The sequence below is a fragment of the Mesoplodon densirostris genome, chromosome 4, assembly GCF_025265405.1.
Source record: "Mesoplodon densirostris isolate mMesDen1 chromosome 4, mMesDen1 primary haplotype, whole genome shotgun sequence".
NCBI lineage: Eukaryota > Metazoa > Chordata > Mammalia > Artiodactyla > Ziphiidae > Mesoplodon > Mesoplodon densirostris.
In genome coordinates this window covers 101,391,160-101,408,667 of record NC_082664.1, presented here as the reverse complement: position 1 = coordinate 101,408,667, position 17,508 = coordinate 101,391,160, and positions in this window count along the sequence as shown.

Below are 17,508 nucleotides of genomic sequence, written 5' to 3'. Positions count from 1 at the left end.
ATGGACAAAGGCATGAATAAATGGAGTTTTGTAAACAAAATTTTCCTTCATTAACCTTAAAAATTGTTTAAAACAATTAAAGCAATTTAACCTAAAAAATTGTTAATCTGCAGACATTTTTTTTCCCCAAACAAGTTCAGTATTTCTGTCAAAATCCTTGGAGACCCTTTCTAGTAGGGGCAGCAGTTCTCAAGTGGGTGCATTTTTGTCCTCCAAAGACATTTGGTGATGTCTGCTGACATTTTTATTGTCCAGTGTACTATTGGTATCTAGTGGGTGGAGATTGATGCCAAAAACTCAGCCTCTGTGCACCAGTGCTGAATCAAATCTTGGAGACAGAGTTTTGGGTGAAGTAGAAAAGAATAGCTTTATTGCTTTGCCAGGCAAAGGGGGACACAGCAGGCTCATGCCCCTCAAAACTGTGTGTGCCAACCCAGGAGGATTTGGTGAGGAGGTTTATAGCAATGGTTCAAGGGTGGGTTTGCTGTTAAGGATTAGGGTGTGTGTAGGGTCTGCATTCCTTAAACTTGGCCTCAGGTGGCCTCTTGCTATGGTTATCAATTGGTGATCTTCTCTGGAATGAAGAATGCTAACTTCTTCCATTTGTTGAGGGTTTTAGTTCTGTAAAGAGCTCAAAGACATTTTTATGTGAATCCCTTGAGGCAGAACAAGGACCCTGCCCTAAGACTGCATTATTGTTTCTTGGCTGCTCCTCCCTTGTCTCTGCATCCCCTCCCTTCCCTGATTAGCAACTGTTCAAATCTGCCCTTTGGAACTCAGGAAGGTCATGGAGGCTGGAGTCTGTTCCCTACAAACAAGCAATGGGGGACACCGAAAGGCTTCCATGCCTAGGAGCACCACAGTGTCCTGCTCGGTTTCAAGAGCATGGATGCTGTTAAATATCCTACAGTGAATAGGACAGCTGAATCCCCACAGTAAATTATCTGGCCCCAAATGTCAATAGTATCAAGGCTGAGAACACTGCTAGGAGCTAAGAGTAATCACCCTGTGAGAATTGTTGGCCAGACCAAACCTTGTAAGAAACTTTGTAACTCCCCAGTGCCCTGGAGAAGTGGCACTGTCGGGTGAGGTTGGAACTCCCCCATAGGCTCTGCCAATGTACTGTGTCTCTCCAGTGAGATGCTGTGAGGGAGCCACTGGATTGGTACTAGCCAAGATAAACAATCCAGAAACTTCACACACTTCTTCCAGGAAAGAATAAAACCAAGAGGGCAGACCTGCACTTGTAACTGGTTGTCATTTGCCAACTGGGACCTGGGCAGCCTTGAAATGGACAAACATACAATTATGTGAAAGTGAAAGCACACACTGCAGGCCTGTATGGTCCCAGCACTGACGGTTTCTCAACTCCCAAAGCCCTTCCTATTCACCAGGAGAAACCCCATTTGCAAAACATTTATTCAAGGCTTAATTACCAATAAATCCTCCCATGAAGCCACTCCATTGAAAGGCTGCACAATAGCTTGGCTTGGTAATCAATGCCCCATTCATGCGCTAATGAGTGGAATCAAATGGGTGTTAAGAGGTGTGGTGAGCAGGCCCAGGGACCAGAGAGACTCCATCTCCCTTTTTCCTTTAGGGCTCTTCTCTACTTAGGGCACTGTTCACATGCTAATCAGTGCTGGGATCCTTGGAAGTTGGGGACAGCGAGGCACCTGTGTTCCTGTGTAGGCAGGTGCACTAGTCCCTGTGAATTTCCTCCAGTCTGAAACATCAGCCCTGCTTCCAACCAGTTGGTGTCTTGAGCCCTGTTTTTAAATAAGTTGGGGTTATCCCTGAGCTGACCTCCACCCATACATGCGTATCATCATGCATCAGATCCAGGGACTGGGTGCTGCTCTACATGCACTGTTCTATTTAACCCTTATCACAAATATGGCACATGATTTTATCGTTATATCCTGGTAATAGAGATGAGAAAACTGAGGTTTCCTGACTTTTTCCAAATCATATGGATAATAATCAGAATGATCTCTGACTCACCAATGAATTAAACATTTATTTCATGCACATGTGTGCCAGGTACTAGAAATACAGTCCAATGAGGAGGACAGATACAAAAGCAGATAATTATCACACCACACATTGGGGCCCCCCTGAGGGGGGCCTGCTCCACTCCAAAACCCAATGTCCTTCTCCCCTGCATTGAGTTATCCCTCATTGGTAACCCAGGTAAGGGACTGTGGTGACTTGGACCAGTGTGTAAATGGTGAGAAGCCATCAGATTCTTGTAAGGAACAATGAATTCCTATAATTTTAAACTTACTCTAGATAAGGGTAATAGGAGAAAAGAAATTTACAGTTTCATTTCATTTGTGAATGTAGATGTACAAAATATTACATGAAATATTAGCAAACTGAAACTAACAGGATATTTTAAAATAATATACATGGAATTCCTTGTGGATTAAATAAGTAAAATAGCAACCCCAATAGAAAAATAATCAAAGCATATAGAGAACAAACGTATGGATACCAAGGGGGAAAGCGGGGGGTGGGGTGGTGGGATGAATTGGGAGATTGGGATTGACTTATATATACTATTGATACTATGTATAAAATAGATAACTAATGAGAACATACTGTATAGCACAGGGAACTCTACCCAATGCTCTGTGTTGACCTAAATTGGAAGGAAATCCAAAAAAGTGGGGATATATATATATAGACGATTCACTTTGCTTACAGCAGAAACTAACACAACACTGTAAAGCAACTATACTCCAATAAAAAGTAATTAAAAAAAGAAAAATAGTCAAAGCATGTGAACATGTAATTTATGGAAGCAGAAACCAAATGCACCTGAGGAGGTGCTTAAAGTTATTAATAATCAAAGAAAGACAAATTACAAAATAATATACCACTTTCTATCTAGTAGATTGGCAAAATTAGAAAGCTGGATAATGCCAAGTGTTGGTGGGGATTTGGAGATGCACACCCTTGGGCACTGTTACCAGGAGGGCAGATGGTGTGATGTTCTGTAGAACACAGCTGGTGCTCATCTCTTAACTGAGTCCAATTAAGTAGATGTACACTGAATGACTCAGCAATTTTATCCCTCTCTATCTGTAGTCTGACGAAATACTTACACAGCTCCCCAAGGGACATATACAATACTTCAGTGCAGCATTGGTTGCGTGCCAGGAATTCGGAGACCACCTGGGTACCTATCATCTGGAGATTGGATAGATAAACGTGGGGAGTGCACAGAGCAGAGCAGGGAGCAGAAGTTTAGAGACAAAAGATTAATTGTAGCCATAGCAACATGAATGAACTTGAAAAAAATTGTAATTAGTGAGAAAGGTAAGAAGCAGAATGAAATATATAACTCAATAACATTTATGAGAAAGTTCAAATACATGCATAAAAAACAACACCATCTTGCAAGAACACATACAAACAGAAGCACATAAGTGCATATGTTTTCCATTGTGGGAAGGTGACCAGGAGTAGGGTGTACAGTCAAGTTTCCAGTGAGAAACAGATGGCACACCCAAATTAAGATAATTCAGGGTAGATTTGTTTACAAAGGTGTGGGTGGGTGTAGGGAAACCACAAGAGGTAGTACAGAAACCCAGAGCTATTATTTTAACCCAGCCTGAAGGGAATGGTTAGTGGAACTTAAAGGGAGAGACTTGTAAAGAGAGAGCTGCCAGGAAATCAGCAGTGGCTTTCAGCTGCTGAGGGACCCAGCTAGGCCTAAATGACCCCAAGGAAAGGAATCAGAGATACATTCCCTTGACCTCACTCTCCTCCCTCCCTTATCCTCCCTAGAGCTCCCCACTGGTCTACTCAACAGAGAGCCAAAGGGCAAGGGAGGCCATTGATGTCATCCATTCAAATCTGTCTCTTGGACAGAAAGAAGAGTGAAGATGTGTGTGAAAGGAATGGGTCTGGAAAGACAAATGGCAGCTATGTGACTCTTGAGCTCTGAGGAGAAAGGGAACTCATCAATAAAACAAATAAACATAAACATGGAGGAGGGTGGGTCTTGAAAGAAAAAAGCAAATAAAGACATTTCCCTTTCTAGGAGTAACCCAGGGGTCAGCTGTAAAGGACAAGAAAAATATTTTTCACCACATTCCTCATATCCTACATTGTGTATGTGTGTGAGTAACACAGGCAAATTTGTTTTGTCTGTTCACATTTGTGATACTTATTATAAAGTTGGTGAGTTAGGACACAAATTAAAGTACCAATGGTCTCCAATAAAAATAAAATTTGGAAACATAACCTTTGAATATGCAAGTTTTTGTTAGACTGAGAAACAGTTAAGTATATAGAATTTCTGAATCAAACTTTTATGGAATCCTTGCAGACCTGAAGCATCCCCATAGGACCCTAGTGCTTTAAGGCCCGAGCTTAAAAATTACTTTCTTGAATGAATTCATGGCTCTCTGTGATTATCTAACCCATGTCATCAATCTCCATAATGTGTTCTCTCTTCCAGCTTCTGCCTTTGATTAATCCAAATTTCTTCTAGTTTCTTTTATTACAGAGTATTAATGTTTAAAATACCATAGTCTATAAGAGTGCAATTAAGTGGCCTCTGGAAAATTCCATTCCTTCCTCCACTTGAATGATGAATCTTCAGAGAATGACTTGACCATAGTGTGAGCAGAGGAGAGGCTTTTTTTCCTACTTTGTACCAGAGTTGGAAGTTAGAAATGTCTCTTGTATGCAACACAGAAATTTGCTAAGTGAACCACAGTGAAATCTAGGCTTTGCGATCAGGAGTGACTCTCCTTGGGGTCTGAAACAATGGTGAGGAGCCCCAAGGTAAGAAGGCTTCCACCACGATATTCCCTCAGACACTGGAGGGTGGGCACAGTGCTCAGTAAAATCAATAGATTGAAAAGTCTAGAGTCTGGCTTTGTTCATGGCTAGAGTTCGGCAGCAGACCAGTAAATGGTTCAGACAAACCAAGTACACTGACTGAATATTCCATGAAGAGGAAAAGATGGTCCTGAGGCCTGGAAACCATACCACACAGATCTCAGGAGGAGTGATGGCTTTGCAAAGGGATGAAAGGTAGACCAGTAGTCCAGAGCTGGGCATTTTTGGAAGCAAACAGAGTAGGCTTTAGGGACAGAGCTACTCTGGACAGATTATGTGTAAGAAGTTCTAGGACTTCTGAGGCTAGAAGTGCAAGCCTGGGGCCCAAATAAAGATGGAAAGCAGGTTTTGGAGAAACCTGCTTCACACTAGATTTGAATGAGCACCACTGCTGGATATTGGGAGAGTTGAGAAATCTGGGCTGAGGAAAGATTTTCCTTGCTCACAAATCTGTCCAGCTCACTTGATTGATTCATGGTTTCTGTGATTTTGTTTTCTACATTCTTTTTCCCCCCTCATCTTTGTAACTCTTAAAGTTTGTGTGTCTTTTTACCATAAGATGGGTATGGACAGGGAGGTGGAAAATCCCAGGGATCCTGCTGGTATGGTTATGGAAGGTACAACGGCAAGGAACCCAGGAAGATCTTGGAGTCTGGGGCCCTGAGAACAAAAGGGCAAGGTTGAGCCTGACTGTGGAGGCAGTCAGGATCCTGAGAGGGTACCACAGCTCATTCCCAAAGGGAAAGTAGGGTCCTTAGAAGGAATGCCCAAGCCCCCCCACCTACTGGTCCTGGCTTCTCTGGTTCTGCTCACTCACCAAGAGCAACTTAATCTGACAGTTAAGTGCACGTGTTGTATTCAGTGGAACCCTGGCTGTGAAATATTAGTGGGTCTTAACGTTGTCAAAGAGGTAGAGTTTCTGGAAGTCATAGCATACCTTGTGAGAATCATGGAATATTCAAATATTTGCAGTAAATTTCTTGTGGGAAAAGCTCATGTCTGTATTGTGCCATTAAACCTAGCACAGTGCCTGGCACCTAGTACATGATAAATAAATGTTTGTGGAAAGAAGGAGGAAAAGAAAGAAGGAAGGGATGGAGGGAGAGAGAGTGGGAGGAAGGAGAGGACAAGTAATCAATTTAGCCAGAGGAAACATTCTCCAGATGTTATTTTCTAATCATATTTTAGAGATTTTCCTTTATTCACTCTTATGTTTAATCATATTAATTTATCAATACTTGCTAGCAAAAAAGTTGGCAGCAGAGAGGCAAAATTTTAAGAAAAATTTTGGAAGGACAAATATAAAATGGAGTAAATTCCAAGTTCCTCTGCAAATTAGGAGAAGATAGACTTTTATCACTTCATTTTTAGTAGTGGTCCCTTTTGATATAAGTCAAAACTGAGTGTTTTGTGGGCAAAGTTGGAGAACTGCTGCTCTAGTGGATAACTTGACAATGGCGTGATGCCATGGCTCAGTTTAAATCCACAGATATTTACTCAGAACCCGTGCTGTGTAAGGGAGTGGTTGGAGGAGGTCAGTGAGAGGATGTGACCATCCATTGACCTGCCAGCTGCAACAGGGCAATGGGAGGCTCCTCGCCCCCTCCCCTGTCCTTGGAATGTATGCTCTGACCACGATTCCCAGAGCGGGAGCTGTTTCAAGGACATAGCCTAGAGAGAGTAAGGTGGTGTTGAGACAATCTAGAAGGTATAAGTGACTGATCCCCATTAAGGCCTCTATATACACTTTAAGATTCTGTGGGGTGAATGTGGAGATCTGCTCATTTTGTGGAAACCAAGACAAGCCCCCTAAGTAAGTTCCCTTGTGTTGGGCTGCACCCCACAGGCCTACAAGCCTGCAGTCTCAAGACCAAAGAAAGGGCTGGGAGTCAGCAATGGAGACATCAACGGTTTATTGGACAGGGAGATCTTATACAAAAGGTCCTGGGGTGACACCCCACCATGTGCGGCAGACAGGACATGGCAGCAGTCTTTACTGCTTGGGGGATAAGGAGGCTACCATTTATAGGGGAGATTGACATCAGGTGGGCTCATCATTTACCAGGGACTCCTTAAGCCCTATAATTAAGAGGATTGGATAGTCATGTGGGTGAAGCAGGGGCTGGTCGAGCAGGGGATGCACAGAGAGCAAAAAAACAGCCATTTTGAATAGCCTAAATCTGCCACCTACCAATTTGGAGTGGTCTGCCTCTTTTTTCGGTCTCTCCTTGCCCTCTGTGTATGGGCAAGGAGAGACCGAAGAAATCAACAGGAGTTGCCTTGCTAGAGGTATGGGATTAATACTTTCCTTCCAAGAATAAGTCTAGAAGTGGAAGGCAGCATATGATTATTCTGGAGTTACGTAACATCCATCAGTTTTTCCATTTTTCCTTCCCGCCTTCCTCCCCCCTTCTTCCCTCCTTTCCTCCCTCCCTCCCTCCCTTCCTTCCTTCCTTCTATCCAACCGTCCAGTCATTCATTTATTTAGTCATTCAATAGCAACTTATTTAGTTACAAGCACAATGCTAAGCTCTGGGATACAAATAATAATTAACCTGAACAAAGTAGGTGAAAGCTTGAGGCGATTCCAGAACAAGTGTGCTCAATCTTGGCAGCACGTTGGAATCACTTGGGGGAGCTTTAAAAGTGCTGATGTCTGGATTCCACCCCTAGAGGTTCTGATTTAGTTGCTGCAGGGAGGGGGTGAAGCCTGGGTATCACCTCCCATTTGAATGCTCTCCATTTGATTCTAACGTGCAGCCAAGGTTGAGACCCACTGCTTCAGCAGGATGAGTTTGAGTTTGCTGGACAGATAAGGGGAGAGAAGATCATCCAGGGATAAACAAATACAGAGGCACAAGAAACACCCTAGAGCAAGTTGCCTTCAAGGGATAACAAAGGGTAGACATAGATGGAGAAGAAAGGATGAGCTGGGGCACAGGAGAGAGGGACTGGGCTTCTGTAATAGGTGAGAACAAGGTGCGGTGGGAGAGAGCTTGGGGTGGTTAATCTTCTAAGACGTGAGGATTTGGGAAGACTGCTTAGAGAAGGCTGGAGTTAACTCCCTCCCTTGAAGGGCCTTGAAGCTAGGACTTGACAGGTGGAGATGGGATGAAGTCTCTCCAGGTGGAAAAGGCAGAACAATTGGGATAAAGTTGTGATATATCTAGTGGAGGTGGAGCCTGGAGTTCCCAGGCAGGAGAGAGGGAGTGACACGGTGAAAGAAGTTTAAAGTTAGGTCACAGGCTGAGGATTTTGGATTTTACCCTTAAGACAATGGACAGGATAGCTAGTGGGAAGCAGCCCCATAGCACAGGGAGATCAGCTCCGTGCTTTGTGTACCCCTAGAGAGGTGGGATAGGGTGGGAGACAGGGAGACGCAAGAGGGAGGGGATATGGGGATATATGTATACGTATAGCTGATTCACTTTGTTATACAGCAGAAACTAACACAACATTGTAAAGAAATTATACTCCAATAAAGATGTTAAATAATAAATAAATTAAAATTAAAATTAAAAAAAGAATACAATGGACAACCATGGAACGTTAGTCTTTGGAGGAGGGGAACGCCATGATGAAGTTTGAGATTTAGAACTTTGAGGCAGCGCAGGAGGAAGGCTGGCAGGTGGGAGAGCCTGAAATGAGGCTAATGGATAATTTCTAGGCAGTAGACTTTGAGTGTCTCCAACGTGGTTAATGGACACATTATTTTAGTCTAAATGAGCGAGGGACATTTTCTTACCCTTTAAAACTCAGAAGCTGATTTAAGTGAGGAGTCATTTCAAAGATCAGTTTTGAAATTGTTGTTGGTAGAAAGCAGCTTGTGGGGTGGAGATGAGGGCGACAGAGTAGAAACAGGATTGGGTTTTTATGAAAAATCCTGTTGCCTGAAGAAATGGAGCAATTAACAGAGGATGAGCCCTATCATTTCTGTGTTACCTGTTCCAGGAAGGTGGGGCCTCCAGAACCCACCTGTGCCCCTGCCGTTCAGTCCCGCTTGGGGCTGGGCATTGAGCAGACACCCCCAAACAGCTACTTGATCCCCCACAAATACCTCAAAATTGAAAACAAGAACCTTTACATTTGGGAAAATTTAGAGGAAGAACAAAGGGGAAATGGGTCAGTCCTACCCCTCGGTCTGCGGGCACTGAGACCCCGTACCTGCAGATTAAGTCTTGCTTCCTCCTGAGCCATTCTGAGCAGGAAAGGGGCCCTTCAAGAATGTACACCCAAGTGGTGGGGACAGTGTCTGGAATTTAGCTGGTGAGAGCAGGGCTGACATTTTCTAGAAGGCACCTTTACAGATAAACTAGCTGTTAAAATCCTGAAATGCTTTCTTAGCATTTGGAAAATTGTGTCTGTTGCCTAAATGCCCTTGAATTGCTTGGTTGCCTCACCCCCTTCCCTGGGCTCCCTTTGGACACCCAGAGCTCTCCGTGGTCCAGGAACTAAATGATCAGTGATCCTGGCACAGCAGGGGCTCCATGCTCCTAGTCTAGAACGTTACTTGTTCAGGTGCCTCACCTTACTGGTTGTGCACTATTTTGAGTATCACCCTATGTGTGTGAGTCCAGGTGTCTCTCCTGATATCTTCGGTTTTGCTCTCTAGTTCCTAGCTGGATGGGAGCCATCTTTGAAGCCATGTTCTGACCCATGCCCAGCCTTGCCCTGGGAACCTGTGCTCTGCCCCATTCCCCACATCCCATCCTGCATCCCTGACTGCTGACTAGGATCTTGCTTTGAGTTTAGGGGACCACCCTTCTCCAGCATCACTGCCAGCTACACCTACTATGTATATAGACCAATTCTGTGTTGTCACAGATCTAAAGTGTGGCAGGGGCCTCATTAGCACTGCCTCAGAGCTCCTTCCTTCCCCAGGTCTCCTGGTTGACTCCGTATCCAGGCCCTGCCTAAAATTGCTGCATGCCCCAGCAGTCAAGTGCCTCTGAGTGAGGACAAATGCAGTGTCCTACAGGACAGTCTCAGGTCTCTGCAGATCCTCCCTTTGTGTTGAGGATTGGCCCTCTGCTCGAGGTGGTTGGTGAAAATGGGAGAGGCTAAGGTTAGAGGCAAGGCCTTGGGTGGCTTATGTTGTCTTTACTATGGTCCAGGCATGATTGTAAGCACTTTGTAATTTAGTCCTCCTAACATTTCTATGATGTAGGTACTACTATTCCTATTTTACTCATGAGAAAACTGAGAAACAGCAGGGTTAAGTAAATAGCCCAAGAACAAACTATTAAATGGTGGAGCCAGAATTTGAACCCAGTTAGTTTTTAGAGTCAATGCTCTTAACTACTATGATTGGCTGGTTGCAGCCAATATAAATTGGATTTCTGAGGAAGTTTGTGCTTTCCTGAGATGGCTTCTTTTCTTCTTCTGGCCAGTAATGCTGATGGGAGGTGTGAGGTACAGCCATCATCTTACGGCCTTGAGATGACAAGTGCAAGGAGTGAAAGCCACACAATATGGATGATGAAGCCTGGGAGAGTGATAACACCATGGGCTGCTGTACCACTTCACACAGCCTCCCCTGGGCTCTATTTTATGGGGGAAAATAACTCTATTTGGTTAAGCCATTGTGGTTGGGTTTCTGTAGCTGAATGAAGAATCCTAACTGGTATACTAGCCCCAGCCTCTGGCAAGGAGGGCTGTTTATGGGCTCACTTGTAACAGAAGCTTTTTCAGGACACAGCCTGCTTCAGGCTCATGTCCATATGGCTGGGAAGTGGCCCCTTAAGTGACCCAGCTGAAGTACTGCTTGTTCACACAGTGAGCTGAGAGGCTTCAGGCATCATCACAGCCTTTCCCGAGCTCCACCCTAGATGTCAGTGATGGTGATGGAGAGGCTCACTTAGACCTCTCTGACATGGCCAGAAAGATTCCAGCTCCATTCTGTCTGCCTCCCTGGCTGTGAATGGAGGAGGAGAACTGTATGGTATGCCGAGGGCCCATTTGAGCAAGATGTAGATGACCAGAGAAGACTCGGGAACATTGGCCCTACAGACCTTGGCTAGGAAAATAGAATAGCTTCAAACTGTGTCTCCCAGTTGCCTAGTGTGATGCTTAGCATATAGTGCTGCTCAGTATATTTTATTCATTCATTTAAAAAAATTTCATGGTGGAGGAGGGGGAAAGGCATTCATACATGGGCATGCTAAACAAAACAAAGAGCACAAAAAATGAAAGTATAAAATCCCTTCCACTTCTGATTCTACTTCTCTTACTGTTGTCAAAATTTTCATCTTTTCAGAAATAACCTATGAATATATGTTTAATCAGATAGACTTGCTAGCCAACAACCCAAATAATAGTGGCTCAGAAATTTAAAACCAACAATGCCACATATCCCTGTTGGGTTGGTAGGGGGCTCGGATCCCAAAAGATGTCAGTCACTATCCCAGTGAGAAAGAGATAAATGGAGGGTCTTGCATTGGCAATTAAATGCTCTAGTCTGTAAATGACATGTATCACTTTCACTCAAAATTCATTGGCCAGAATGAGTCACACAACCCCTTCCAACTACAATGGAGCCAGGATGTCCAACCAACCATGTGTTCAGAAGGGGAGAATGTTGGAGGAGGTCATCAAGAGGATGTTGACATGAAAGCTAGATCTGGGCAGTTGGAGGCTTCTCACCCCCTCCCCTGTTTTTGCAATGTGCATTCCACTTGCCTTCCCTGTACAAGAAGCTACCCAAGGACACAGCCTTGAGACAGTAAGTTGTTGTTGAGACCATCTGGATGGTACATGTGACTGAACCCACTTAAGACCTCTATATAAACTTTAAGATTCTGGTGGGCGGGTGCTGAGATTTACTTATCTTGTGATGCCCAAGGCATGCCTTGTATGTATGTTCCCTGGATTATTAAACCTGCCACTTACCAATCTGTAGTGTCTACCTCATTCTTCAATCTCTGCTTGCCCTCCGTGTATAGAAGCCAGTTTAAGATTATTCCCAGGATGCTCTCAAGGATGTGAACTAACAATTGGTGAGCCAACCAGGAAACCAAAAAAATGGGCCTGGGGAAAGAGGTATCTGTGGGGGAAATCCTGAGGTAGATGCTTGTAGACTGCTGCATGAGTACAGGATGCCCTGAAAACATGAGCTACTTTAATGTGTTTTTTTGAGAAACTGTGCATAGTGCACTGTGACAAATAAGGGAAACAAATGGCTACTGCAGTGGGTTGACCTCTACTGTGGGCAGTTCAGCTGGCCATCCAGGAAGTTGGGAGAACAGCTGAAGTTAGAGAAGGATGTACAGTTGTCCACTACTCTGCTAGCTTCAGGACTAACAGACGAGGTGGGAGAGCGAAATAACAAGTTGGAGACCTTAGCTTGCCATTTTGCAAAGCTTCGAGGGCACAAGCTGTCATGGATTAAGGTCCAAGTATTGTGACAAAGTGTGATTAAGATGTTAAGAAGTAGAAGCTCTGGGAAAGTGAGGAGAATTAAGGGGATGATGTTGTGGTGATTGTCAGTGAAATGGACAGAGTACCCCATTCTGTCCAGTTCCTAATACAAAGGACCATGTTAGATGGCAATTACCCTAGATTTCTGATAATAGAGAAATAGGCTCCCAATATCCTAGAAGAAAACTTGCCTTCTTCCTCTGACACTTGAAGTTGTAAATCTTATCAAGTCTGATATATACACAGCCCAGGAGATAATGAAAACACTACCCACAATTGCCTGAGATGGAAGGAAAAAAAGAGGTTATTTAAAATACATACTGCTATAGAAGTTCCCTTGCCTGAAATCAGTCCACAGCCTCCATAAGAGTACTGGTAAAGAACACATGCAAGCCTTTTTTTTTTTTAATGTTTATTTATTTTATTTATTTATTTTTGGCTGCGTTGGGTCTTCATTGCTTCACGCGGGCTTTCTCTAGTTGTAGTGAGCGGGGGCTACTCTTTGTTGCAGTGCACGGGATTCTCATTGCCGTGGCTTCTCTTTGTTGCAGAGCACGGGCTCTAGGCAATCGGCTTTCAGTAGTTGTGGCACGCAGGCTCAGTAGCTGTGGCAAATGTTGTGTTTGTATGCTTATGTATGTCTATGGGTATATGTTACATACATGTGATATTTTTCTACCTTCAGCGGTACTACGAAAATTAATTAGTAAAAGAGCTCTATTTTACTGGCTTAAAGAAAAATAAGCTTTAATATCAATAGTGTACTTATGTAAAAATAAAACAATTTTCTTTCATCTGCTAAAAGGACAGAGGTTTTTTGGACTATTTGTCTGTTCTTGATGGGATTGTGAAAGGTTTTTCTTTACCTTTTAAGTAATCTGCCTAGAAAACAAAGATTCTATGTTTTATCAAAATAATTTCTTGTGTTTCTTGTTGACTTTATCAGGTTTTTGATTACTTAAGAAAACTGCATCTTCTTTATTAAAAGAACAAAGATTTTTTTATAACTATGTAACTTTCTATATTTGTCTTTGAAGTCTTTATTATTTTGGTTAAAGGGATGACAAAGTATTCTTTCACAGTGACCTATGTAATCAACTGGTTTAAACCTTTTGATATTTTTGACAAACTTCCACAAAATCAAATTCTAAATGAAGTCTTGTTGACCTTTAACTAACTTTGGGATTTTTCCAGAGGGTCCCTGAAACATCTCAAAAGACGTGTTCTCTCTTTTCATAAAAGAGAGATATTAAATTAATTAGGCTTATTTGATACATTAAATTACATGGGAAGCATTGTCAAATAAGTGATACTAAACTTTCTTTAGGTTACTTTATGTAAATATAAATTCACCCAGCAGGGCTTAAATGATAGCTCGCAAAGCCTGTCCTCAACACTGAAATGTCTCTAATGAGAAAAGCTGTCCTCCAAAACAGAATGGCCTTAGACATCATTATTGCCTCGCAAGGAGGCCCTTTTGCTGTTATCCAATTAAAATGTTGTGTGCTCATACCTGAGGAGTCTGCTAATGTTCATCTTTATTAAATCACATAAAAACACACATGAATACCCTAAGTGATCAGACCCCTCCCCCCCAGCTTAGGAGACTTACTAAGTTAGTGGTTCATATCATGGGGCTCTTGGTAAAAAAAAAAATTACTTATTTTGGGAAGCATTATTTTCATCTGTGTTTTCTTTTACATGTGCCTATACTATTGCTGTGACATCTGCTTCCAATGCAGCCAGATAGCCACCAAAAAAGCCACCTCCATGATAGTAAAACCCCTTGCTGACTGCTCAGGACACATTGCAGAAGAGGGGGCCTTATGAAATGGTAAGAGGTGTCATGAGGTGTGGAGTGTTGGAAGAGGTCAACGAAAGGATGTGAGCTGTACCCAGGCAATCGGAGGTGCCTCACTCCCTCTCCTGTCCTTGGAATGTACATTCTGCTTGCCTTCCCCACCCCAGAAGCTGCCCAAGGACACAACCTTGAAACAGAAGGGTGTTGCTGAGACCATCTAGATGGAATATGTGACTGAACCCTGTTAACTTCTCTATAAACACTTTGAGATTCTGGCAGGTGGGTGCTAAGATCTACTCGTTTTGTGGTGCCCAAGACAACCCTCATATGGAAGTCCCCTTGTTTATTAAACCTGCCACCTACCAACCTGGAGTAACCTGCATCTTTCTTTGGTCTCTCTCTGCCCTCTGTGGATGGGGCTGGTTTCAGATTATACCTGGGCAGCTCCTGAGGTTGCAAACTAACAGAGAACCAGGATTCTCTGGTGAACAACATGATTGATTACCACGCACAGTTTCGCACTTAGTTTTTGATTTGTCTTGGAGTTTGGAAATGTGTAAAGTATTGAGAACAGTGTCGATTTCCTGAAGAAGTGTTTCCTACTGTCATTTTTACCTATATCATTCACATATAATAATATGTATTATAATATTTTTACCAATAGAGGCTTCTCATTTAATACAGTAGCTGTCTCTTGGATGAGAGAATGGAAGTTAAGTCCTGCATACTGTGTCTCTGGTGCTACAGGGAGTGAAGAGGAGGGGAGGCTGTAACTTAGGAACTCAGTAGATACAAAGCACTGCAGAGAAAGTCTAGCCAGTTGAGGGACAAAAGATGTGGGCATCAGAGTTTCTGGCAAATTTCCCGCACAGTGCCGAGCCTCAGGACCCGATGCCAGCTCTGCATCTGATGGCCTTCTGGGTCCACATGATGACGAGCACTACTGGGCTGACTTGTGTTTTTTGCCTGGGAAAGGACAGAAGTTGGCGAGCCACCAAACCCCGCTGCCTCTTGGATCAGGTTCCTCCAACTGTGCAGGACAACCACACAGAGCCCTTTAAAAGGCACTTGTGATGATTTAATTAAATCTGACAGGTTTTTAAAAAAACACTAACTGGAGATCTCAATCTTATATCCCATCTATTTTTTTTCCTGCCTTTAAAGGTTAACAGCAAGCTTAACTCCTTGCTTGGCTCCAGAACTGTATTTGTAATGAACATCCCAAGTGAACATTCTTTTCTCTCCCTTTGAATGAATCTACTTCATCTACTTTGCTGATGAGGGGATTACCTGCAGGCAGCAACCTGTCATTGCCTGGTAGAGCTTAAACCACCTCCCAGCATCCACAGAACCTCTGGAGCTAAAACGTATTTAGGCATCCAATGGCAAAGACACTGCCACTTCAGCTCAGGATGGCCCTTGTCGTCAGAATACAACTAACTCAGGGGGTTACACAAAAGCTCTTGAACAGAGACTCCTAAGCCACCAGTGTTTTTTGTTTGTTTTTTAAATATTTATTTTATTGAAGTATAGTTGATTTACAATGTTGTGTTAATTTCTACTGTACAGCAAATGATTCAGTTATACACACACACACACACACACACACACACATATATATATATATAAATGCATTCTTTTTCATATTCTTTTCCATTATGGTTTATCACAGGATATTGAATACAGTTCTCTGTGCTATACAGTAGGACTTTGTTGTTTATCCATCTTATACATAATAGTTTGCATCTACTAATCCCAAACTCTCAATCCATCTCTCCCCTACTTCCCCTCCCTAACCACCCCCCCGCCTTGGGTTTAGATTATTTTTTAAAAGGTATTTGGTGATACAGAATAACATATTGATGGAAAACTCACAACACACTTCAAAAACCCTACAAATTAAATTGAGTGTTATTTATTTATTTATATTGAAGTAGAGTTGATTTACAGTGTTGTGGCAATCTCTGCTATACAGCAAAGTGACTCAGTTATACCCATATAGACATTCTTAAATATTCTTTTCCATTATGGTTTATCACAGGATATAGGATATAGTTCTACCAACCCCAGACTCCCAGTCCATCCCCCTGCCTCTCCCCTCCCCCTTGGCAACCACAAATCTGTTCTCTATGTCTGTGTGTCGGTTTCATTTGTGCCATATTTTAGATTTCACATATAAGTGGTATCATATGGTGATATCATATTTGTCCCTAAGCCACCAGTGTTTGATGGCAGGAATGGCTTTGGGACAAATCATTGGTGGGTCATGCCTAGAGAAGAGGTCAGGGATAAAATGACCTAAGAACCAGACTACTGCTACACTGGATTCAGCCTTCCACCTCCCACCGGTGAAGGGATTGTTATTGAAAGGCTCGTCTGAATCAGCAGATTAACAACTTAATAAAGAATTACCTCCCCTGATCCCCAGGTTAATTCTGAATGGTCAGCCTGGTACTACATAGGCCAACGCTGAGATTGTCAGTTTTCTTGGGGAAGTCAACCACACTCATGTGACTTGTAAGCAGCAGAACTGGGGCCCAAACCAGGGTCTTCTGACTCCTTGTGCAACGTTTTCTCCACTCTCTTGTATGGATGCAGACCCAACTTCCCCAAGGCCTCCTCCAGATGTGTGATTTTATGCCCCATCTCTCTGCTGGGACTCATTGCAAGGTCTGCTCTTGCTTGTAAGAACTCCTACCGTTCCTTCCACCAACCCCCCAACACCTATCCCCCAAACTTATCAGTCCAGGATGCATTCTCCCAAGACCTTGTTCTCTAAATTTAAATGGACCATCAGGACTTTAAAGCCCCTAAAGTAACAGTTATCGCTGAGCACGGAGATGGGCACGACGCCCTCTAGTGGGGGGATAGGACTCTTCAGGGAGAGACATGCAGATTGAAGAAATGTAATCAGAACAGTTATTGCTTTGTCTTACTTTTCGTCATGATGTTCTACTCACTCTGAAATCCCAAATAACTGTAAAGAAGGTCATGAGATTTTTACGTTTGTCAAAAGAGGGATTGCATTTGGAAATACTGAAAAATGCGGATATAACTATCATTAAGGTTTGCATGACTCTCATTGATGTCTATATTTTAAAGAAGGACTCTCAGAGACATGGGCCAAACTCCTTAAAATAAACCTCTAAAATGGGACATTGGGCTCCATCTGGGACATCCTTTGTCAGACCCAGGTCTTTGGATAGAGGTGTTCTAACTCCAGCTTTCTCATCAACAGCCTGCAAAGTCTTTATAAGGAGGGCCAGTTCTGCAAATGTAGCATGCCACTTGTCTTTTATCTTCTTTCTTAACAGGAATTTTCAGAGCCACAAGATCCCAGTGGTTGCAGGAAGCTGAAAAAATGGTAAAAATCAAGAAGACTCAGAAAATATTCTGAAAGAAACATATGTGTGTCAGGATAATAGTGAGAAATA